Below are 25,530 nucleotides of genomic sequence, written 5' to 3' on the forward strand. Positions count from 1 at the left end.
AAGTCTACAGTTTAAGAAAAAAAGACATTTGTGACTGGTCATGATAATGGTTGTTTTGCTTAGTAATGTAATACAATCTCAGCTAGTCACATAGAGTAAAACAGGTGGTGTGTGCCGACAGCATCCAGCAAGGGTAGTGGATGTATGTGCGATTGCTCCATACATTTACAGGCATGCCTCTTCCTTAATGAGTGCGTGTTTGTAGCATTAAATGGGAGTAGCAAGTTCTTTTATGCAGTGTGTTTTGAGCAGCTGCACACAGACTTGTGTTGTATTAAAGGATATAACTTGCAGCATGTTGTATGTCGTACGACTGCAAAATTTGAAACCTTACATTTTTCCAGAAATTTTATGTAGTAGTATATTATGGACCTGCAAATTTAGTATTCCAGACTCTTTTTTTTTGTTTGTTTTTGTTTTTGTTCCCAGAAAAGAGGGCACTTGGCGCCCCATCCTTGATCTGTCCATTCTGAATACCTCCCTGATGGTCCCCAGATTCAGAATGCTAACTTTGCAGCAGCTGCTGCCTATGCTAACAAAAAATGCTTGGCTAGTGACCCTAGACCTAAAAGATGCATACATCCACATCCCCATCAGGGAATCGTGCAGGAAATTCCTGCGCTTCAGAGCAGCATCACAGCACTTTCAGTTCTCTGCGCTGCCCTTTGGCTTATCTACTGCGCCCAGAGTATTCACCAAATGCTTGGCCCTGGCCATAGCATTCTGCAGACAGAGAAGTATACAGTTTTACCCTTACCAGTATGACTTCCTCATTCAGGCAGAGTGCAAAGAAAAGCTGCTCCAGGACCTTCTCTTTGTCAAATCACTCCTAACTTCCCTAGGGTTCACCATTAACTAGAAGAAATCGAAGCAAAACCCGACCAGGAAGATAATTTTCTTGGGAGCTGTGCTTGACACGGCATCCCAAATGGCCTTCCTGTCCCCAGAAAAGCAGAGCTTCCTGCCTCTCTACTTTACCCAGCTGGCTTCCAGAAGTCACCTCACCGCGAGGAAGTTCCTGCAAGCCCTGGGATACATGGCATCTTGCATCCTTCTCATTCCTCTGCCCAGGCTTCACATGAGAAAACTTCAGTGGTATCTAAATCTTTAGTGCCAGCACGGTCAGTCTCTAGAGATCTCTCTCCCTCTGATCCCACTGATCCCATGTATAAGGGCCGGGTTTCTCTGGTGGGCATGGCCTGTGCCCAAGAACAAGGGTCTTCCCTTCACCACCACCCCCACCCCCACCGGCTAGACCATCACCATCAACACCTCAGACATTGCTTGGGGCGCTCACCTAGCAGACTGGTGCACCCAAGGTCTTTGGGATGCCCAGCAACTTCACTTGCACATCAATCAGAAAGAAATTATGGCAGTACAAAAGGCTCTGACATCTTTCAAACCCCATCTCAGGCCAGGGATTCTCTCTATAAAAACAGACAACACCACAGTAATGTGGTATATCAACAAATGGGGGGAGGGGCCCAATCTTACCTCCTGAGCAGGTTAGCCATGAGCCTCTGGCTTAGACACCTCCATGGGTCTACACCTAATTGCTCAATACCTTACCAGGGGTCAACAACACCCTGGCAGACCACCTAAGCAGAAACTTACTGGACCCCCACCAGTGGCAGCTCCACCGGGAAATCTTTCGGCAAATCACTCAGGAGTGGGGGACTCCAGAAGTGGAACTCTTTGCCTCGCACCTCAGCCATCAGCTGCAAAAGTTGTGTACCAGGGAGTATTGCCTCCTAGTGTGGAAGGTGGATGCCTTGACCTTCCCCTAGAACTCCCTCTTTGTGTACGCATTCCCTCCTCTGCCCCTTATTCCCAAGGTACTGATCAAAATAATGGAGGAGAGACCAAAGGCCAACCTCATTGCTCCAGATTGGCCCAGACAGCATTGGTACCCCTTACTGCGCAGCCTGACCTTACAGCCCCCAAGCAGCTTCCCCCGATCTCAGACCTCTTGACCCCGGTGAGGGGGAAGATACTGCACCCAGACTTAGACTCTCAATATTTCAGAATGGTTTATACCTTAAAAGCTAACAAGGAGTCCTTGTTAAGCAGACAGGTTCTAGACATCATCACAGAGGCCAGAAGGTCCAGCCCCAGAAAATCGTACGCAGGGAAAGGGAAGAGATGCTGCTCCTGGAGCCAGTCCAAAGGGGCCAGTACCTCTATCCTTCCATCCATCTTATCTTGGATTACCTAGCCGAGTTGCTCCAAAGTGGCCTGTTTCTCCTCTGTTAAAATCCATGCCTCAGCCATTTTTGCCCATTATGATTCAGACCCAGCCCTCTTCTCTCATCCTTTGATTAAGCAATTCCTCAGAGGGACTTCTAATATCAGACCTCCCATGTCACCCTGGGCCCTGAATTATGTTTTAGAAAAGCTAACCTTACCTCCTTTCAAACCTGCTGCTTCTACAGAATTGAAGTACCTCTCCTTGAAGACTGCCTTCCTACTAGCTATCACCTCAGCCAGAAGGGTATCAAAACTTCAGGCTCTCATGGCTGTTGAGCCCTTCATCATTTTCCATGCAGACAGGGTCTCTCTGAAGACTAACCCCCTTCTTTATGCCCAAGGTGGTATCTGATGTGACCCTCAACCAGGCCATAGACCTACCCACCTTCTTTCCCTACCCTCAAAATAAGGGGGAAAGAATTCTACACTCGCTAGATGTGCACAGACAACTCCGATATTATCTGGACCGTACTAAACCATTCAGAAAAATAGACCAACTACTTGTCAGCTTTGCCCCTGGGGCAGAGGGGAAGCCCATTTCCAAACAAACCATTTCCAAATGGATATCACACTGTATGCATTTCCGCTACAGACTATGAGGGGACCCCCCCCCCCCCAAGTCTATCCGTACCCATTCCACTAGGGCAGCCTTCACTTCCACAACCTTCCTCAGAGGAGTCCCCACCAGGGACATCTTGGAAGCTGCCATCTGGACCTCTGTCCATACCTTTACCAAGCATTACCACCTAGCTCTTTTTTCTAAGTCTAGGGCAGGGTTTGCCTCTGCAGTTATGCAGTGCTTGCTGTCCCATGCCTAGAACTCTAACCTATCCTTCCACCCCTCTCCTCAACTTTGGGAATCCTCCTACAGTTGATGACTGCAACAGTGAAACACAAAGTACATAATACAGTTGTGTACACTTATTCACTGTTGCAGTCCTGGTTTCCCCTCACTCCATCCCCCATATACCATCTTCCCCTAGGGGGACATAAGCTTCCCACTGTGGCTTTTAGCCAGCACGACAACTTTTCCTTATTTCCTTGTGCTTCTGACGGGTTAGGGCAAGAAAAACTGATGTAATGATGTCTGCTGCCTTGCTTTATAGCACTGATGACCTGGTGACAGACTACAGGCGACTGCAGTCGACGCAAAAAAATTGACTCTGGTATTCAGGCTGTGGTATTCAGGCTGGCCGAGGGCTACCACAGCAGGGGATAACCCATAGGTGATGACTGCTGCAGTGAAAACATACATTCATGGTAAGTGTACACAACTGTACTGTTTTGTATTAGCATGTTTTTTCTGAAGGGTATGAAGTTTGAAACTCAAATGTCCTTTTCCAACTTCAGTCTTTAATGATTTGCCACTAATTTGCCAGAAAACTATAATTTTATGAAAAATGGACCATACATTGTGAGGCAAAAATCTGGACATTGTGAAAATTTGTGCAGTTGTGAGGTATGGATGTAGTATGCTCATGCAGTAGCTGGAGATCTGCGCTATGTCACTGTCATTTGCTTTGCAGTGTTGGTTGGTATGTCTGAGTGTTCATTCTGGTAGTATTTTCTGTAAGGATTGAGATATAGCTTGGATGCTGTTATTGGCCTCCAACGTAATATATGAAAACAGTCCTGTCACACTGACTACTTGAATAGAACAGTAGCAGATTTCCTGACTGCAATTAGTTTTTCCTGTCACTTTTTGCCCCATAATATTTATACCATGGTGTTCAGTGCCTCCAGCACCCTGAAGTCCCCCCCTCCCCAATCATTAAAAATATTGGTGACTTATTTTTAATTAAAATGTTTTTCCATACTGATTTCACCAAAATACTCACATCATCTCTGTCCTTGCCGACGTGAGCAGAAGAATTGCATTGAAATGCATTCATGGCCTTGGTGGACTCACCGATGTTCATGCACAGACTTAGTCTGTGGATGTGTTCCTATGCTTTCTGAGTGGTAAAGTGGAAGTATGTGAACATGTCTTAAATCTACAGAGCTTTTCTTTAAGAAGCACTCTCACAAGGGATAAGCTGCTTCTCCCCATAGAGCCAAGGTAGTTTGTACTTACCTGATTTGAACAGGTACTTTAGAGCTGTACAGTTAATACTTGTATACATAAAAAAATCAAAGTAGAAAAGGTTAAATGGGGGGGGGGGGGTTGAAGAGATGAGTGATTAGGATTTTTGGATGCAAATTCTTAAGGAAAATAACCATTCGGATGTAAAGCAACAAAGTTTTCTAAGAATTAAGCCAGTGCAGTAATGGAAGAAGGAGATTTTACAAATAGATATATCCAGAAGTAGGAGACTAAAAAATAGGCCAGACGGATCTAAAATTTACTGGAGGATTTAAGCAAAGGAACCAAGGTATTGGGAGCAAATAACTTTAGAAGGAAAATAAATTGAGATGAGGATGCATAAATGTTTGTATTACAAGTTAAAAACTGCCTTCCTATTGGGGATTGATACTGGAGTATAGGCAAAAAGAAAGGGATATGGGAGTGCTAAGTTTGACCAGATTTGGTAGAGTTTAGAACAGATGCTGTTCAGTAGGGCATACAAATATTGCATGATAACTATAAGAATGATCAAAGGTTGTAAAAAAAATGGGAGAAGGGAAAGGCATTTGTAAGGTTCCCAAGTATGCCACAATGTCTAGATTTAGGATTTTTGCTTGGAAATGCTTGCATGGGTATTTCTTACCCAAGTATACTTCAGGATTTTTCTTCAGGTAGTTAGTAAATGTCATGGTGTGATGGAGAATTATTATTTGGAAATGTAACAGTTTGGAATATTTAAAAATTCTTAACTGAATATTTTGACAGTTTGTGGAAACAAATGATTGTATCTAAGGAAATGACTCTCTTGAACTGGGTTGTAGAATCTGAATTATTTAGATATAGTATGGCCTTACCGATGTTATTGGCTGCCAAAAAAACAATTACTAGTAACTGTAAATTAGGATCTAAACAAACTGAAGTATTGAATGTTGTAAAGTAGATAAAAGAACTAGAGAATGGGATCTTCAAACAAAAAAAAGGAAGGAAAAAAAATCATAGAAATAAATGGTGTGTGTAGCAGCAGCATATGCAGAATGATCAAGAAAATCGTCGCACAAGCAGTATGCAGACAGTGAGAGCCAGTGAGCCCTGAAATATTCCAATGTGTGCTTTAAATCAAGCCAACACGTCCAGTTTATTATACTACAGTACAAGGACCCTTTCTTTATTCAGATAAACGAATGTACTTAAGATACAAGGAAATTAAGGAAGTAAACTGTTTGAAATAGGAAATCTTACATGACATCACTTCCTGGATTAGTGAAGACCACTCCCAAGTCTGAAACACCACACACATTTCAGCACAAAACAGTATAAATATCAAAATATAAAAATACATATAAAAACTGATTGTGCAAATGTCAACACCCTAAACTGTGCATTATAAACACAAGAATAAATATGTATATATAAAAATGTTTTTAAGATGCTTTTGAAAAAATATATATCTATATAAAAACGTATAAGTAAAATATTCATACAGTTAAAAATCCATTAGGAACAAATGAATAAATTTCATGTACATATGCATGTAACAGGTATAAAGGGCATAAAAAAAAATCCATATCTAAAGGGAATGTTTCACCTCTTAAGAGCTCTCAGTTTAAGCAGACTGTTTATGGAAAGGCTGTCATTTAAGCCTGGCCAGTGAGTTGGCATCAAGTCGTAATTGCCATAACAACTCAGCTTTTTCGAGTAAATATGGCCAGGCTGCCCCCCTATTATGTCTTTTTTGGACTTCAAGTACTACAAATTTAAACTGGTGATAGTTATACTCACTAATGTGTCTAGCAAGTGCATTCACTTTACTAGCATCCCTTATATTACTAAGGTGCTCGCTGATCCTATTTTTAAGCTTACGTTCCAACTTCCCACATAAAAACATGGGCAAAAGGAACATAAAGCACAATAGACCACTCTCAGTTAAACTACACCTCTCGGGTATTTTTATTTCCATTCTATTAATTTCACATTCACTGACTTCCAAAATGAAACGGCAAAATGTACATGCCCCGCACTTGATCTGACCCTTCCTGTAGATTCCATCATTATTACGTTCAAAAATGTTCAAGTTAGGGCCCTTCTTGAAAACACACACAGGTTTTTCTCCTAAGATTTAAAAAAATTCTCTGTCACTACTCAACAAATTTCAATTCTTACACCGAATATCTTTAATAGCGTATGCGTCATTTGAGAAGACAATTGAAAAACGTGTGGTAATTAGTTACTTCAAGCCCAGAGGAATGGTGCCCCCTATATATATTCTGGTTATGGACAATTGTTTGGTCATTCACAACCATGTCCATGACTGTTTCACTTATGTTCAACCCAGTCAAATCGGGATGGTCAGTATTAGGGGTGCCCAAAATTGGTGCAAAATACCCACATTGTCTTTTCTCACTAACCTCCTTCATGATGTCAAATTGGGGGGATAACCTCTTAAGAACATTTCCTTCAAGTTATGGCATTCTCTGGTGAAACCTACCCAAGTTGCCACCATTCGTGCTGCATGCACAAATTGCCCCTTAATAACTGCACGTTTCTGAGTGAATGGGTGGCAGCTGTAGAAATGCAGAAAACTATTGGAATATGTTTCTTTTCTGAAAATTTCAGCCACAAATCTCTTGTTCCAGATCTCTCTAACAGAACATCAAGGCAGGAAATTTCATATGCTTTAACACTATGTGAACCTCAAAAAGGAGGTTGACCTGTTAATATAGTTAATGAATTCAACAATTTGGTCTCTAGGGCCTTCCCATAAAATAAACATGTCATCCAAATACCTCATGTAAGTATGACAGAATTGGAAATATGGATTGTTTCAAAGTAGGTTTTTTCCATTCCAACATGACTATATTGGCATGCAGCCCCCCACATGCTGAACCCACAGCAACCCCTTGTGTTTGTAAATAATACTGATTGTCGAACAATATAAAGTTATTTCTCATCACCATATCCAAAATTTGTTCTTACATATTGATTTTGTCCTGGGGTATTCCCTTAGAAAACAAATGATCACAAAACCATTCTTCCCCGATGGAATGTGGGATAACAGAATATAAATCTACTACATCAGTTGTAATAAATAATAAATATGCAGAATGATGTTCAGGAGATTAGTCAGGTTAAATGGAAGGCTGGAATCGAACAATTTATGTAATGTTGGAGTGACAATTTGTTTAAAAAAAAAAAAAGCATACTGTATGTTAACTGAGGAAACTGTTAATCTAAAGTTCTTTTTTCATCCAGTCGAAACTTTGGATCTTGGGTGTGACCCGGATCTGTTCTCAACACCTTCAAACTTGTGGATCCAGGACTGAACTCCTCTCTGGATAATTCCCTTTCTCTCTCTCTTCCCCAGAATACTTTGGATCTTGTTTGCCGTCTGTATGAAATAGTCGTGTGATAGAGCTTTGATATCCTTTTGCTTTTCCTGTTGGAAAAGTCATCTTAGGATTTTGATTTTGTATCTTTTTTTTCCAGTAGATATCTTTCCTGCCTACCCTGACAGATTTTTGTCATTTTTTGTGACTTAAAAAAAATAAGTTAAGCTCAAGTTAAAGTTAGGGTTAAAGTTTCTGTACAGTTAGGTCGGTGGTGGTTTTATTTCCTAGGAATACTGTTTGTTAGGATATTTAGATAATTGTGTAGGTTAGATATATATTTAGAATTGAGTATATAACATGCTGCAGTTAGAGATTAGTAGGGCATATAAAATACTGCATGATAAATTTCTGTTAGGCGCTTTAGTGAATTGTATCTTGACAAGATATGTTTCAGAAAAACTTTAAGTGCTCAGAGTCTGGGCACAAGATACTGCTGCAGGACCCCCATTTTGTTTGGGTGCTGTCCATCTGGATGCAGAGTGTGAAGCTGGTGCTCCTTCACTGCCAGGGCTATTCAGGGCCGAAGAGAAAAATCATTTTGAAAGGCCTTTTGCTAGTCCATTCAGGATGTTTGTCGGCCACCTGGTTCTCATTTTTCTGTTAAGTTGCTGACCAGTCAAAATCAATGGAGAAAGAAAAAGCAAAATGACAAGGACAGGGGATGTCTTCAGAGAGAGCAGAACTCTATAGAAATGGCCTGAGAAGACCAGGAAATTATCTCCTGACCCATCAGATTTATTGGGTCTGACACTGAAAAGTCAAAAGCAGTTGGATCTGAAAACTTCACAAATCTGATCTCAGCGTCTTCATTTCTTCCTGGGGCTTGTCAGTTCATGGCTTTACTTGCCTGTTCTACAGGATAGGGGCTAATCCAGATCTTCTTTGGTAGTCTCTTGATCTAGATCCATCTGTTCTTGAATTCTTACCAAGGCCAACGTCAACAGGATGATGCAGAGGTTTCTTCAAACAGATTCAGCTGGGGTTCCTCTTGGTTCTATCCTCTCAGGTCACTCCAAGAGCAGCTCCATTAAACCCTCCATTGATGACTCCTTTACCAGTCCAACTGTTGGTAGCACACTCCTTGAATCTGAGCATTCCCAGGGTACCCACATCAACCCGTATAATGCCTTCCACTTAGACTCTGACTATACCGTAATCTCTCTCTCGACCATGACTCTCAGATTGAGTTGAGAGTCTGAGCTGATTTGTCAGAGCCAGTGTTGGGGGGTAGGATCAACACAAAATCTTTTGGATCTGTCTCTTTCCATTGGATCTTCCACTCTGGACAGCTGGGATCCAGTGTCCGCTTCAGAGTTGGGATGGATCGGTGTCTGAGATTCGGTCAGTACCCGCACCTGGAGACAGCTCTAGTCTCTACCTCAGCCTTTGAGGTTTTTGAGTTGGTACTTGCCATACCAAGAAAAGGGGTACTTCCTCCTTGCTCAAACTCCGTCCCAACCTCCTCTAGATACTGCTTCAGTCTCTGCTCTTCATCATCTGTAGAGAAAGCCTAAGCAGAAACTCCCTTCAGTCTCTGCTCTTCATCATCTGTAGAGAAAGCCTAAGCAGAAACTCCCTTGTTGAACTCTTGTCTGATTCGGACCCATCACCAGAAGCTTCCCCTAGACAGGACCATTGGCTGGAGACGTGTAAAAGAAGGCACATAGTCATCACCAGAATCTCTCATGGAAGAGAGAGAGTTGGATGAAGAGGAAGGTTACCCTTCATTCCCCCTTCGGAGATGTCACATTTGGCAATATCTTGGAATCGATGATACAGAAGGGAAGCTGGTCCACTGATGCAGCTCTAGAAAAGTATGTGTTCCAAGAGGTTCACCTGCCTGATGCACTCATTTATTTGGTGGCTCAAAGGGCCTGGAAGGATCCTGACATGGTGGAGCTAATCCCCCCCCCCCCCAAAAAAAAAGGATAAAATTCTAGCAGCACTTAAAGGGCTTTGGACAGGTTTGGTAAACAAACTTGTGCTTCAGTGTCATTTACTCTTAGAACATTGAATTATCAACAGAGAAATTGACTAGGGCATAAATTTCCCTGAAAACAATCGGGTTTTCCCAGGTGTGACAGCTTTAAAGATGATACAAATCCAGTTAGACCTGAAGTAAAGTTCTCCGTTTTAAAATGCAATGGGGATACTAATATAACCAGGTGTTTTTTTTTTCTTGTTCACCCTTCTCTTTTTCTTTGTTCAGTTTTGAGAAATGTAGACACTGCAATGAAAAAAAAAAAAGGAGGGGAGGATATGGGGGAGAATGGAAAGGTCTGGTTAAGAGTGTATGACGAAAGAAAAATCATATGCTTTTCCTATGCTTGCATAGGGAAATGACTGGGTAAAAACCCTAGGCATTATCCAGTAACAAGTTTATTACAAAGCATATAAATAAAAGAATATTAAATATTGTAAGGCTTTTTTTTTCTGATGCACAATATACCCTTAGTTGTGTGTCTGGTTTGCATGTCACTAGAAGATAAAGAGAAATGGCTTGGAGAAAGTGTTTACTGAAAACATTCAAGTGTTTTCTCTGCTGTGAGAGTAATAAAGCTATACAAACTCAAATAGTACTTTCTAATAGCACAGGCTGTACCATGTGTCTTAGCATGACTAACCTTTCTTTTTCGTTAACTTTAGCCTGTCCCTGTAGCTATCGACTTAGAACATATGTTCTTATTTGGAAGCAAAAATGCCAATATTTGAAGATGTACATAGTTCTGTGTTATTGTTAACGTCATAGGTTTTAGGAGGGTTTTTTGGGGGGATGTTCTGTTTGAGGGCTTTCAAAAAAAACAGATATGCAAGATGTGACATAGGCACAAATGGATATGAAATGAAACAACTGCCAGACAGTATATACATGCAACATAAAAGTTGGAATTGGACATTTAGCAAAAGAGCAGTTGTATATAAAAGGTGGTAATAACTATATAAGAAAATGATGCTTTCTGTAATGTCTTTCAATCTGAATGGTCTTGCAGATATAAAAAAGAAATAGTGAACTGTATTAAAATGTAGAGTGCTACAGGAGACACATGGAAAGAACTGAACTTGTGAATTTGATAAAGGTTTTCATGATGGTTATTCAGAGGAATGTCTGGGGAAAAGGAAAAGAGGAGTACTTGTATTAATATTAATTGCAAGAGGAGCTGCAATAGTGTTAGAGGGGGAAAAAGAATCATGGAATATGCATAGTACTAAGGGGCTACTGGCTAGGGAGGAGGATTACACTGGCATGCATTTACATTCCCCCTAAAATTGCTATAATGGAGCTTAAGAAAATTCTGGAAGAAATCTGCTTTCAGCAAGGAATATTACTTATAGGTGGAGACTGAAGAGAAAATATAACAAAGGAAGCCAGATTTTTGAAACAATTTATGAAAATGGTTGGCATGGAAGATGTGAATTCAGTACTAGAAGTTTGGAGTGAATTTACATATTATTCACAGATGTACAAAAACTGGGCTCGGCTAGCTAGATTTTATATCACAGGAACGTATGGATTTAATTGAAGGTCTTGAAACGCACCCAGTAACTATTTCAGATCATGCACCAATAATTAAAATAAAAACACAAGGTAATGAAATAAAAATGAGACCCTGGCACTTTCCCACCTGTCGGTTGAAAAGAGAGAAATTTAAGGAATGGGTTGTGGAATTCCGGAGCTACTAGAGACTAACAGAATTATCTTCTGAAAACGTAGCTAAGGAGAGGGATAAAATTAAAGTGGACTTTAAAACTAGGTTGGAAATAAAAGAAAGGGAGATATGGTTAAATAGTAAGAATTATTTAGAGAGATTGACAAATATTGAAGTGTTGCAAAATGGGGAGTATCTCAGAACAGAAAAGGAGCAACTGCAGATTGCTCAACAGAAAATAAGGGATTACCTCGATAATATGCACAAGTTTAGAAAGATTGCTGTTAAGTAACTTTTTTTTTTTTTTTTTTATAATTCTAGAGCACAAAAACTTTTAGCACAACAACTCGGACAACAGAAAGTGGAAAGGGCAGTTGCCAAGCTTAGGGAGCATATAACAAGGAAGATGACGAGAGACCCTGTAGAAACAGAAATATTTTGGAAATTTTATTAAAATTTGTATAAAGCAGAGAAATATGGAAATCAAGAAAAGGTACAACTGGAAATGTTTATGGAAGAATTAAATATGCCAAAGTTAGAGGTAGATGAGTATCAATTACTAACAGGATAGGAAGGGATGCGATAAAAATGGCTATGTATAACCAATCTACAGGGAAGTCCCCAGGAATAGATGGTATTCAAGTGGAAGTTAGGTTAGAAAAAACTGATGAATATCTGGAAGGTTTTGTTTAACATTATTAAGAGGAGAAGTATATCAGCATCCTGGAGGAAGGCGGTGGTAGCAGTAATACCTAAAGAGGGTAAAGATCCATTGGATCCAGCTTTGTACAGGCCCGTTTCCGTACTAAATGATTAATGGTGTTTGTCTATAATGGCTAAAAGAGTGGCAAAAGTGATACCAAAACTGATGGATATTGATCAGTGTGGTTTTGTGGAGGGGAGGCAAACATTGACAATATTAACAGAACACTGATGATCCAGAGGGAAGCGGAATGTAAGAAAGTACTACTTTTATTGGTGGGTCTTGATGCAGAGAAACATTTGACAGAGTAGACTGGGACTTCGAGCAGGGCAATAGAAGTATTTCCTTTCCCTGATAAAATTATAAGGTTGATTAGAAGAATAAATGAGGGATCGGAGGTGCAAATTAAAGTAGTTAGTCCTCTCTGATAATTTCTGCTTGAGTAGAGGAACCAGGCAGGGTTGTCTGCTTTCCCCTTTGTTTGCATTATATTTAGAACCATTGGCAAAGAAAAAAGGGGCTCAGAAATTCAAGGTTATAATTGGTATGGTGTTCAGGAAAAGCTGGCTCTATTTGCAGATTAGTTATTTTATACATGGCAAAACCAGAAAGGGACACTACAGTGTTATGGAACATTTTTAAGACAGTTTCACATATTCTCTGGATACAAAATTAATGAAGATAAAACAAAGGCAATAGCGTTAAATTATGTGCCTACACATGAATTGGTCCAACAATATCCATATTTACGGGGACATGATAAAATGAATTTAGGAGTATGGATTAGAAATGAGACTGTGCTGGCAGCTTAAGGATATGTGGGAAGAGACTAAACGGAAGGTAATACAAAAATTGAGAAACTGGAAATTTTGTTTTATGGATACTAAGATACAAGCCATTAAAATGTTTAGTCCCTTTAGTCTTATACACGGGTCAGGCATACTTTTATCAACCAAAGGAGAAGTTGTGAATAGCAATTAAAAAAGAGTTGAAGGATTTTATCTGGAAAGGTAAGACAGCAAGCAAGGATCTAGTGGGATAAGCTGATTCTACCAACAGAACAAAGTGGACTAGGATTACCTAATTTGAGGGGTTATTTTAGAGCAATAAAGTTAAGGCTCTTATACATAGCACAAGCAGAAAACTATAATTCAAAGTGGAAAGGAATGATGTTGACACAGGGAGGAAGCTCAAGAAATAAGGAGAGATTGGGATTTTGGATGCAAACTCTTAAGGAGAAGTCATACAGAGTATTATAGTCATAAAATAGCAGGGAGTATTCAAAGAACCAAACCAGCACGAGAATGGAGAAGATATTTTGCCGATAGGGGTGACTGTGGTAAGGGATACAGATAATAGGCAAGCAGGGGCTGGAATTTCTTGGAAAAAACTAGCAGAGGAACCAAGGTATTGGGAGAAAATAACTAGAAAGGGAAAGGTAATAGAATGGGAAGAAGTGAAGAATTTATTTGGACTGCAGTTTAGAGATTGCCTTCCCTATCAAGAATTGATATTAGAGTATATAGGGGACTCCTAAATGAAAGACCAGCACTGCTAGAGTTTTTAATAGAATCTAGAACAGAAGCTGCAAAGTAATAATTAGTAAAGCATATAAAATATTGCATGATAATTATAAGAATCAATCAGACGAGCTTAGAAAGGATTGCGAAGAGATTGAATAAGCAATCCACAGAGAGACAATGGCGGGATATATGTATATCTCCCAAATATGCAACAAAGTCTAGAAGATTTAGGATCTTTGCCTGGAAGTATTTACATGGGTATTTTTATTCCCCAAGTAGACTCCAAAAAATTATTCCTCAGGTGGATAGCAAATGTTGGAGGTGTGACGGGTAAGAAAGAGGTAGCTGGGAACAGATTTTTTGGGAGTGTAATGAGCTGGTAGACTTTAAGGATACCCTTCAAACTGCTCTGCCTGAGATGCTGGGTGAGCAGATTGACTGGGGATACATTTTTTTGAGTTTTGCTGTAGAATCGGAATTGTCTAGACATAATAAAGCCTTGCTGAGTCTAATTATGGTGGCTGCCAAAAAAGCAATTACTAGAAAATGTAAGTCAGTCTAGACCAACTGTACTACAAGTAGTGAATATAAAACAGAAATAAAACAACTGGAATTTGGGAGGTCTGGAAAAGGGTAGGAGCAAACTACATAGGAAAAAATGAGAATTGTGGGAACAATATATGCAGAGCAGGAACGAGGTTTCAGAGGCAGGATTTGAATAAGCCATATAACTCTAAACCGACAATGACTGGATGGTTTGTAAGTGATGTATGTTTGCAACTACAGTTGTTTCAGTTGTGTCTGTGATATAAACTGCAACTAAGGTGGTATAATTTTGTATGTTTTTCATTTATATAAATGTAAGATTGCCTTTGTTATATGTAAACATTTAATAAAGATGTTTTGGGAGGGGCACTGAATTATCCTGCCCATATGACATGCTTCCAGAGGAAATTGATTAGAGAGCTTACCAATTCCCTTTCTGATAATTTGCCAGTGGGCATCCAGAAAACTGTTTAATATCAGCTGTCAAACCTTGCAATCTTAAACGTTTCCATGTGTCTGCTTTCTGATGCAGCTGATGATATGGCAAGGGCAGCAGGCATTGGCATAGGTATACGGTGTCATGTCTGGATAGGTTTATATGATTTTGTGGAAGGCTTTAAGACATCATTCCTTAATGTCTTTTTTGATGGTTCTACCTTCTTCAGACTGAAGGTTAAGGAAACTCTAACCAGGAGTGAACAGAATAGTAAGACCCTGTCTGCCGTAAGAATCTGCTTCTCCACTCCTCAGAGGGTCTTCTCAAGGAATCAGTGCTCCTGAAGGATTGTCTAGCTTCCATGCTGTCAGCAGTTTGGGGTGCTTATCCCTACTCCCCGAAACCTGGCAGGCCATTACTTCTGACTCATGGGTGTTTGGGATAATAGTCAGAGGATGCATCATTCTTTTTATTTCCCTTCCTCGCATAGAGACAGATTCCATTGGTGCCACCCAACCAAAGGAAATCCACATTAGCATAAGTCAAAAAGCTGTTAGAAAAAAAGTCATCCAGCAGGTACTGCCTGACCAATTAAGATCCAAAGTCTATTTAATGTTTTTAGTTCCAAAAAAGACAGGGAATCAAAGACCAATCTTAGACCTAAGTTATCTGAATCTGTAAAACAGACAAATTTCTGGATGGTCATGTTTCAATCCATTTTGCCTCTGTGAGGAAGGATGATTGGATGTACTTATTAAATCTCCAGGATGCTTGCTATCATAAAAAGATAAACAAGTGATCCAGGAGGTTTCTCATCAGACTGGGAGCCAGTAATTTTCAATTCAGAACACTGCCCTTTGGACTCTTTAGGGGTTATGTCAGTGGTGACAGCTTATCTGACTGCATGGGATTCCAGGCAGGAGCGGCCTTAGGTCAACTGGTGCACTTGGCAAAAGGGCTCCACGGCGCTCCCCACCACACTACCCGGTGCCCCTATCCTAGTTTACATACACCAAATAAATACTGGAAAAAGCGCCCCTGCTAGAGCGGCCCCCTAGGCCACCACAGGCTAATACAGTGCCTCAGCCATTAGTGGGTTACTCCTGGCCAGTGTTGGTCCACAGACCAGTCAGTCACTTCTGTGACTTCTTCTGATGTAGGCCGTTCAGCCGTCCGGGATTGGAGGTTGGCCACGTCTTCTGCGGCTGTTTGTGTCCTAAACAGATGTCTGTGGCTGTTTCAGTGTCCTAACCGGGCATGGGAGAACTATCTTTGTGTCTGGAAAATACCCTGGGAGGTGGCTCTTGGGATAGCCAGGGAAAGAGACCTCTTGCGAGGGGTTAAGTGCCATCTTCTACTTAGTCTTCTTACGGGGAGGTTGCTACAAAGAAAAAAAAGGGTTAGTCATTTTTCATCTGAGGATGTAGTGTCTGTTCATAAAAATGATTTTCTTACCTTATGTAGGAAGTTATTACAGGCAGTTGCTCATGGAACTCAGAAATCCTTACCTGAATGCAGTTTCAAAGAAATTCTTGAAAGTTTGAAAGGGGATTCTGACACTGACAGATGGGGCTTCTTAGGGAGATTCCCAATCCAAAAGTAGTGATTCTGAAGAAAGTTGGTCTTCTCCACCTCCCTTGAAGGAATTTTCCTTTGCAGAAAGTTTTTCCAAGATGGAGGTATTTTTGGGGGCACAAGCAGATGTTCCCTTGAACTGAAGAATATTGTATGTTGCAAGCAGGTGTGCCACATTTTATACCTATCCCTCCTATTTGGCAGCTTTGGAGGATGTGTCAAATACTGCCTGTAATAACCCTGACCCCCAGCCTTCAGTCTCCTAAAATGCAGATAGAAGTAATACCTCTAACAAGTTTGTTGTCTCATCCTAGGCCTGACCTATCTGCCATTTTGACCTATTTGCAAGCTTGAAACTGAATTTTAGTCCATAATAGTCCTTTTTGTGTATAAAGAAGGTGAGGTTTGGTAAGAGAATGTTTTCTCCCACTTTAGCTTACAGATTTCTTCACTATCAAGCACATATATGGAAGTTTATTCTTAGTTATGTAGACAGTTTGAAGGTAGCTGTTGTCTTGACTCCTATTTCTGATCTGGCTCAAGTACCTAAACATACCTTGAACAGTGTGTATAGGGCTACTGCTATAATTTTGATAACGTATGCCTGAGTACATAACCAAAGATGATCTTCGTGTTTCACTGTTGCAGTCATTACATTTGGGTTATCTGCCTGCAGGTAACACTCAGCCGGGCTGAATGTCAAAGTCTTGGATTCCTGCGTCTGATGCTGTCAGGTCGTCAGGGGTATGAAACATGCAGCTGACGCCATTACATCAGTCTTTCTTGCTGCGCGGTGCTCGAAGCAGAAGCAGTTCGCAAGTGCCAGTCGGCTGACTGCTGAAATTTTCTTTTTCAAGTTTCAGAATCGAAGTCTTAGAAAAAAGCCAAGTACCCTGTTGGGGATCCTTTTTCTTGCTCTTAACCGATGTCAGTAAAAGTTAACAATTGTCTTACCTGTGGAAAGCAAATACCTCATAAAGATTTTCATTCGTACTGCATTCCTTGTTTAGGCCCAGACCACGACATCCCTCGCTGTCGGGTTTGTGCCTTATTCAACCCCCAGACTATTCGTCGTCTGTCTATTTTCGCAGCAAATTATTTTTGTACTCTGTTTAACTATCCAGAAATGGCTTCAGTAAGCCATCAGACTACTGATATTCCGAAAAAATGGAAGGATAAAGACGCCGCATAGGTCCAAAACTGCCGATGATGCTTCTTTTAAGCTAGTCACCAGTTCGCCGGTATACAGTGAGGCACTTTCGCAGCCCCTGATACCCGCTACTTCAGGCATCTACTGAGACCCATTCAGAGTTAGGTATGCCGCGAGATGCTTCTTCGACTATGGAACCTGCAGATGTCTCTACCTTGGATGGGTCCGGAGCCGCTCTCCAGGCACTGGCTTCTGAGGGTGTATTCAGGCCTACAGATTTGCATTTTAAACCAACACCATCTTCTTCATCAAGGCCTAAAACTCGACCCACGCCTAGAAAGCAGACGTCCAAACCGCATGGTCAGGCCCATATACCTAAAAACAAATGCTTAGAATGGCTGAAAACTTTATTACTTTAATTAGGGGGGAGTCAGCCTTTCCCCTCTAAGAGACCTAGAACTGATTTTCCTTATGATTCTTCTGATCAGGATTCTGAAATTTCTGTTTCTTCTGATTACCAGGATTTGCCCTTATCTACCTATGAGGATTCTGATGCAGAGGATTCCATTCCCTCTGCTTCCCCTCCAGAAGATTTTTCTTTTGATGAAACCTTGCACACTCTTAGGGAGGATTTCTGCTGGGAAAGCCAGGATTACTCTGACTCCAAAAAGAGGCTTGGGGAATTCTTACTCCTCTTTCAGCACAGGCCTTTAGCTATCCCTCCTGTTCTGGACATTATGCTGCCTTCTTGGAATCTAGCCCGGCCCCAGACACTTACATCCAGCTCCCAGAAAACTTTATGGGTATTGCAGAGTACCTGACTCTCAGAAGTTACTCTTCAAGAACCCTACTGCAGATCCAGAGACCATTTCCCAAGGACCAAAGGGCATTAAGGCTACTGCTGCCGAAAACCCTACCCCTCTGATAGAGATTCTAGGGCCTTGGACAGATGAGGTAAGAAGGTGTACACTTCTGCTAATTTGGCCATTAGGGCCTTAAATTGCCAGTTTCATATGTTAAAGTATCAGCAGCATATTTTGGGACTACTTAAACAGAAAATGATGTTGATTCTTGACTGTGCTGAACATAAAGAATTACATTATTTAATGCATTCTGCTGAACAAGTTGCTAAACCTGTTTTGCAATGTGGTTTTGACTCTTAGAAGCATCTTGCAGAGCTGCTCTCACTGGGTATGTACTTAGAAGGCATGCTTGGCTTAAGGAGCAAAACTTGCCAGATCATGTTAAAGCTAAATTACTGGATGCTCCCTTAAACCAAGACCGCCTGTTTGGCAACAAAGCAGAAGTCTTTAAAAAGATGAAGGAAAAAGCTAAATTAATGCAAGCTGTTAAAGATTTCCTGCAAGTACAGCCTCCCAGATTTAGTAAGCACTGGACTTATAAGAATTGGTCCTTTCCAGTCTCCTCCAGGCCTTCTCAGTCCAAACCCAGGAACAGCAGAACACCTAGGTTACAGTCTTAGGCTACACACAGGCCTAAGCAGTGGGGGTTTCCCACTTCCAAAGCTGGAAGTAATAAGGCACCCGCCCATGGAAAAATGTTGCAATGACTTAACCTTTAATCTGTCCAAGCCCTGCTCAACTGCCTGCTCCCTTAGGAGGAAAGCTCGCTCTGCATGCAAAAAACTGGGAACTCGTTACCCAGGACAAATGGGTTTTAAATATAGTTTTCCAAGGATACAGATTCCACTTCCACACCTTACCATCCCCAAATAGTTGGCGAGACCTACCCCCAAATCAGTGGGCAGAGGCTCAAACAGCAGGTTCTCTCTCAAGTATCAGGGCTGTTCAACCTGTCCCAGCAGAAGAAAGGGGACAAGGATTTTAATCGAGACTTTTCCTGGTACCCAGAAAAAACTGCTCCTGGCATCCTTTCCCGGACCTCTCTATTCTAAACACCTTTTTGGTATTCCCAAAATTCAAAATGCCAACACTTCAGCTACTCCCTATGCTGGGCAAAGATGCCTGGTTGGCAACCTTAGACTTAAAGGAAGTTTACCTGCACATTCCAATAAGGGAATCTTGCAGGAAATACCTATGCTTTAGCGCAGGCTCCATGCACTGTCAGTTCTCTGCACTTCCCTTTGGCTTATCTACTGTGCCCAGGGTATTCACAAAGTGTCTAGCTTTAGCCATTGCATTTTGCAGGCAGAGAAATGTTCAAATATACCCATACCTGGATGATTGTCTGATTCTGGCAGAAATCCAGGACTTGCTATTAAATCATCTGGCATTTGAAAATAAACTACTAACCTAGCTGGGGTACACCATAAATGAAAATAAATCTCACCTAGTACCCTGCCAACAGATTGTGTTCCTGGGAGCAAGCTTGAACACAACTTCCCAGATGGCTTTCCTCACGCCAGAGAAACAAGTTTATTTGACAGCCTTCTTCAAACTACTGGCCACAAAGACCTAGCTATCTGCAAGCCCTGGGGTTCATGGCCTCTTGCGTTCTACTAATTCCATATGCAAGACTGTATATGAGGAAACTACAGTGGTATCTAAAAATTCTATGGTGCTAACATTCTCAGGACCTAGAAACAATGATTCCTATCATTCCTTGTATAAAGACAGAGTTCCTTTGGTGGGCAAAGGCCTGCCACCTCAACAAGGGGCTCCCTTTCAATCTATCCCCTGCCACCCAAACCCTAAAAGACGACACATCAGACTATGCATGGGGGGGGGGGGCTCACTTGGCAGGACAATGCATTCAGGGCAAATAGAACCCAAGTCAGATGCACCTGCATATCAACCAAAAAGAAATGTTAGCTGTATAGAATTCCCCACTGCGGTGGTGGTGCTAGTAGCGTTGTCCCCTCAAGTTAGACGTTGCCCTTCGATTCTCAGTTAGAGCGTCTTCTGTGTGGCGACATGCGTGAATGGGCGTTCCTTCAAGGTTGTGTGTTAGGCCTGGCAAGCCAGCACGTAAAAATCTACTGCCAATCATTAGCGGACCGGAGTTCCACTGTGGCGACTCCTAACCGGGAAAAGCTGAAAGACACAAACAAGCTGTATAGAATTCCCCGACTGCCTTCAAGGGCCACATCCTCCCAGGACAATTATTGGTAAAGACAGACAACACCACAGTTATGTGGTACATAAACAAGCAGGGGGGAACCCACTCGTACTTTCTCTGCAGACTAGCCATGGCTCTGTGGAACACAGCCTTGAGCTACCAAGTGCACCTACAAGCTCAATTCCTGCCAGGCAAGCTAAATTCACTGGCAGACGATCTAAGCAGAAATCTCATGGACCCGCACGAATGGAAACTGGGACCAAAAATGTTCAACCTCTTGAACAAATGGGGGACTCCAGAAATAGAACTGTTTGCCTCCACCCAGAACTACCAATTGGACAAATTCTGCACAAGGACTCCCCGCAGTCAAGCTTGGAAAGTGGATGCCCTGTCCTTTTCCTGGGAAAGCCTGTCTGTTTATGCCTTTCCCCTTCTGCCTCTCCTCATGAAGGTTCTGCTAAAGATCAAACAGTACAAACCAAAGACAATACTGATTGCACCAGACTGGCCACGCCAGTGCTGGTACCCCCTCTTGCGCAGTATGATTTTGCTGGAGCCATGGCACCTACCTCAGACATCTTCCCTGCTGTCCCAGCAGGCTGGCCAGATTCTGCACCCTCACCTTCAAACCCTGAACCTTGCAGCCAGGCCAATTCCTTGAGCTCTCTAATAGCATCTCTCAGTAAGCAGGTGCTAGAGGTCATTCTGGAAGCAAGGAGACCTAGTACTAGAAAATCCTACGCTGAAAAGTAGAAAAGATACTGTTCCTGGAGCCATACCCAGGATATGGGCACTATGGTGCTCAGTTTACCTAATTTTTTTAGTACTTAACAGAAATGCTCCACACGGGCGTATCCTTCCCGTCAATTAAAATTCATGCCTCTGCAATTTCGGCATGTTATAATACTGAACCACCCCTCTTCTGTCACCCCCCTGTTAAAGCAATTCCTCAGAGCGGCTAAAAATTTAAGACCCCCCCCCCCCAGGCGAGCCCCTACTCCATCCTAGGACCTTAACTTTGTATTGGAAAAGCTCACTCTCCCTCCATTTGAACCAGCTGCAACTGCAGAGTTGAAATTCCTTTCTTGGAAAACAGCCTTCCTTCTAGCCATCACTTTAGCAAGAAGAGCCATCACTTTAGCAAGAAGCGTGTCTGAATTACAGGCCCTCATGGCAGTGGAGCACTTCATTATCTTCCATGCAGACAGGGTTTCCCTCAGGACCAATCCTTTCTTTATGCCCAAGGTTTAGTGTCTAGTGTGGCCCTAACTCAGTCCATTCATTTGCTTATCTTTTTTCCTAATCCAAAGGAGAACGAATTCTGCACTCTTTGGACGTGCGCAGACAACTTGGATTTTATTTGGACAGGACGAAGCCTCTCAGAAAATCTGAGCAGCTGCTAGTTGGCTTTGCTGCAGGGGCAGATGGGAAGGCGATTTCAAAGCAAACCATTTCTAAATGGATAGCCCATTGCATTAATTTCTGCTATAAGCACCATGGAAAATCTACCCCACAGGGGATAAGATCACATTCCACCAGGGCTGCATCTACCTCTACAGCCTTTCTCAGAGGGGTCCCTACCCAGGGACATCCTAGAAGCTGCTGCCTGGAGCTCTGTTCATACCTTCACCAAGCATTACCACATGACTATTTTTTCTCAATCCAGAGCTGGTTTTGCCACTGCAGTATTGCAGGGCTTAATAGCTGGTCCTATTGCTCTGACGTCCTCCTCCCTTCCTTAGTTTTGGAAATCTACCCAAATGTAATGACTGCAACAGTGAAACACGAAGAACATAGTACAGTTGTGTACACTTACCATAAATGTAGATGTTCGCGTGTATTCACTGTTGCAGTCCTGGTTACCCTCCCTCCATCCATCCCCCTGACTTCTCTTGGCTCTACCTTTGCTTCTTGTTTTAAGCTTTCTGGTGTATTTGCTTTTTGTTGGAGGTGTAACATATATAATTGCTTCGCATTGTGGGGGTACCTGACATCTGGGGCAAGAAAAACTGATGTAATGGTGTCTGCTGTATGTTTTATACCCCTGACAACCTGTAGTCATGGAAGAGACAGCATCAAACACAGGAATCCAAGACTTTGATATTCAGGCCAGCTGAGGGCTACCTGCAGGCAGATAACCCAAATGTATTGACTGCAACAGTGAATACACTCTAACATCTACATTTAGGTAAGTGTACACAACTGTATTGTTTGCTGATGTAGTAGTCTGACATTTTAAACTCTATTGTAGATAAGTAGGTTTTTCTTTGGCCTTTCTGCTATTCAGGTTCTCAAATTAGATGAAAAAGCAAAATTAATTCAGGGAGTTTCTAATATTTTTTCAAGTATCACATCACAAATTTCCCAAATCCTCTACTTTCTTTAAAAGGCAGAAGTGATCTGTGCCCTTTCATGGCAAACGGGAAACAGAAAGATGGGAGAGGAACAAAAAAGGAACAATATCAGTCTTTCCAAGATGGGCTTCCAAGATGGCTGCACATTGAGTAACAGCTTAACTCTGGCTCTCCCAGTGTGAAAACAGAAACTCAACAGAGAAGGCCAGTATACTTTTGTACTTATGGGTGAATTTCAGTAACTGGGTAGTGAGTGTTCTGCCTGGATGCCTGGAAGAAAATACGGAGCAACTGGGGAAAAAAATCTGCTACAAAAAGTGAGGAAGAAACACTGATTGAGGAAAGTTCTGCAGCTGGTCAGTAAAAAGCAATTCAGCCTCCAGACATGACTACCAGTAACCTGTAGCAAGGTGTAAGGCAACTGCACACAGACCTGGTTAAAATAAAACACTGATGGAGTATATCTACACAACAAAAAGGCTGTAACAAATGGAAGAAGCTTTAAACAGATATTCAGATGAGGTGGTAAACTGCAAAAATCAGAGGTTAAAATGAAGAAAATGCTGGATGAATACGAGACTGCCCAGGAAGAGCTGTTTCGGTAGTTTGAGGACCGAGTATGTGGGGAAAAAGTTAGATTTTCAGCTGCAGTGAAGCTGGAAGGAACAGACTGCTTTAATTTTATGAAAGCACAAATAAGCAACCGGACTGGTATTCCACAGCAGTTGTTAGCTGAAAGGGCACATCGTGTGTATGCTCCAAACCTGGCTATGAGAAAGCAACCTGTACCTTTAATAGTAAAGATGCAATCCTACCAGCAGAAGGAGTTGATTCTGACAAAGTACTAAAAGTGGGAGATACTAGAGTATTTGTGGAGATTTACTCCTCTTATGCATGATATACAATTCATTCCACTATTCAGGGGGTATTGAGACGCAGATGTGAGATTCAAACTGCTGTACCCTCCCTGGAGGGACAAAATCATTTTTGATTAAGTAGATGCTAAGGAGGAAATACAAAAGTTTGTCCAACTAAAAGTGGGCTGTGAAACAAGATGATTTTGCTTCTTGTTCATCTGATAAAGACCACAGAGAGACTACCTGTGAAACCTTTTCCACTGTTTCAATGAAAAATGTTGGAGAAGGAAGGGAGCACCAGAGTTTACTAGAAGAATTGAGAGTACGTTGTAAATGAAGCAGACAGGATTTGGGAGACTGAGATAAACAATAATAACCAGTAATTTAATATGGAATTAAAATGCAATAGTCCTATTTGTGAAATAAGAACAAGAACATCTGGAAATATTGGACTTTTTCAGAATTTGTTGGACTTGTGGGGGACTGTATAAAATATATGCCCCACTTCATGTCAATGTTCAGAAAAATGCTTTTGGGAGGGAAGAGGGGAGAAAGTTAACTGTAAGTAAACATTTTTCTTTCTTAATAGTACTATGCATGTGGTGTATGATTTTCTTTGCATGCTATAAAGTAATATTTTCTCAGTTAGTGTAATGGGGATTAATGTACATGTACTACCGTTATTTTTTTTCCCTTTTTCTCCTTTGTCTTGTTCCTTTTTAAGAAATGTAGGCACTGCAATGGGAAAAAAGCCTGATTAAAAGCGCATGACAAAAGAAAACGTAATGCGCTTTTTCTTATCTTTGGAAGGGGGAATGACGGGATTAAGGACCTTGGATTGATTTATTAACAAGTTTCAAGAGAAGTCATGTAAATGAAAAAAGAATATTGAATATTTTTAGGCTTTTTTTTCTAGCAAATTAATGTATGTTTAGTAGCAATTCTGTGTCTGGCTTTAATTTCTCCATGGAAACAATCTGCTAATGAGAAATTGGCTGTCTGGTACTCTTGTCTCCATGGAGACAGTCTGATAGAGAAATTGGTTACAGACTAGTGGAAAGTGATTGGTTCGCTGGGGAGGGGACTGGCTAGGAGAGATAATGTTCTCTGAAAGCATTCATTGAATTTCCCAGCTGGGAGAGCTATAAAGATGAGACAAAACCAGTTGGCACTTAGTAGAAGCACAGGCTGCACCATGTGTCTTAGCATGGATAACCTTTCTTTTAGGTTAGCTGAAGTCTGTGTGGCTGCCAGTTTGGGAAATTTGTTCCTATTAGGAGGGTAAAACCTCAATATTTGAAGACGTACATAATTTTGTGTGTTAGTATTAATAGTTTTTGGGGGGTATTGTTTTTTTTTTTTTTTGTTTGCTTGTTTGTTTGAGGGGTTTCGATAAAACAGTTTTGTAAGATGTGACATAGGCTCACATGGATATGACAAGAACCAACTATATAAAAATTCAACATGCCAAACGGTGTGTGTGTATGTAACACAAAAGCTGGAACTAGACATTTAAAAATAGGTGTTGCACATAAAAGGTGGAAATAACTTTTTAATACAATGATCCTTTCTGTAATGTCTCTAAATCTCAGTGGTCTCCGATAAATTCAGGGAAAGACATGAACTATATTAAAGAATGTAGACTGCAAATAGCTATGTTACAGGAGATGTTCTTGGAATGAACTGAACACATGAATTTGATAAAGGTTTCAGGATGACTATTCAGCAAAATATCTGGGACAGAGGAAAAGACGAGTACTTGTATTAATAAAAGAGGAGCTCCAGTAATGATAGAAGAGGATAAAGATGATAATGGCAGATTTGTAGTGCTAAGGGGCTACTGGCAAGGGAGGATTACACTGGCTTGTATTTACAATAGATATAAAAGGTTTACACACCCCTGTTAAAATGCCAGATTTTTGTGAAATAAAAAGAGACCACAGTAAATCCTTTCAAAACTTTTCCCACCTTTGTGCCCTATAACCTGTACAATTCAATTGGA

The 25,530-nt window shown here is 41.3% G+C and overlaps 1 protein-coding gene and 1 non-coding gene across 3 annotated transcripts in view; both read left to right on the forward strand.

The window, feature by feature from the left end:
• The window catches only part of TIPIN (TIMELESS interacting protein), a 759,992-nt gene that overhangs the window by 643,772 nt on the left and 90,690 nt on the right, over positions 1-25,530 (forward strand). The gene's annotated exons all lie outside the window — the stretch shown is intronic.
• LOC122807357 lies at positions 31-166 on the forward strand. The gene has a single exon (XR_006365663.1).

Source organism: Protopterus annectens, chromosome 7.part0 (assembly GCF_019279795.1).
Source record: "Protopterus annectens isolate FY-2018-M chromosome 7.part0, PAN1.0, whole genome shotgun sequence".
Lineage (NCBI taxonomy): Eukaryota > Metazoa > Chordata > Ceratodontiformes > Protopteridae > Protopterus > Protopterus annectens.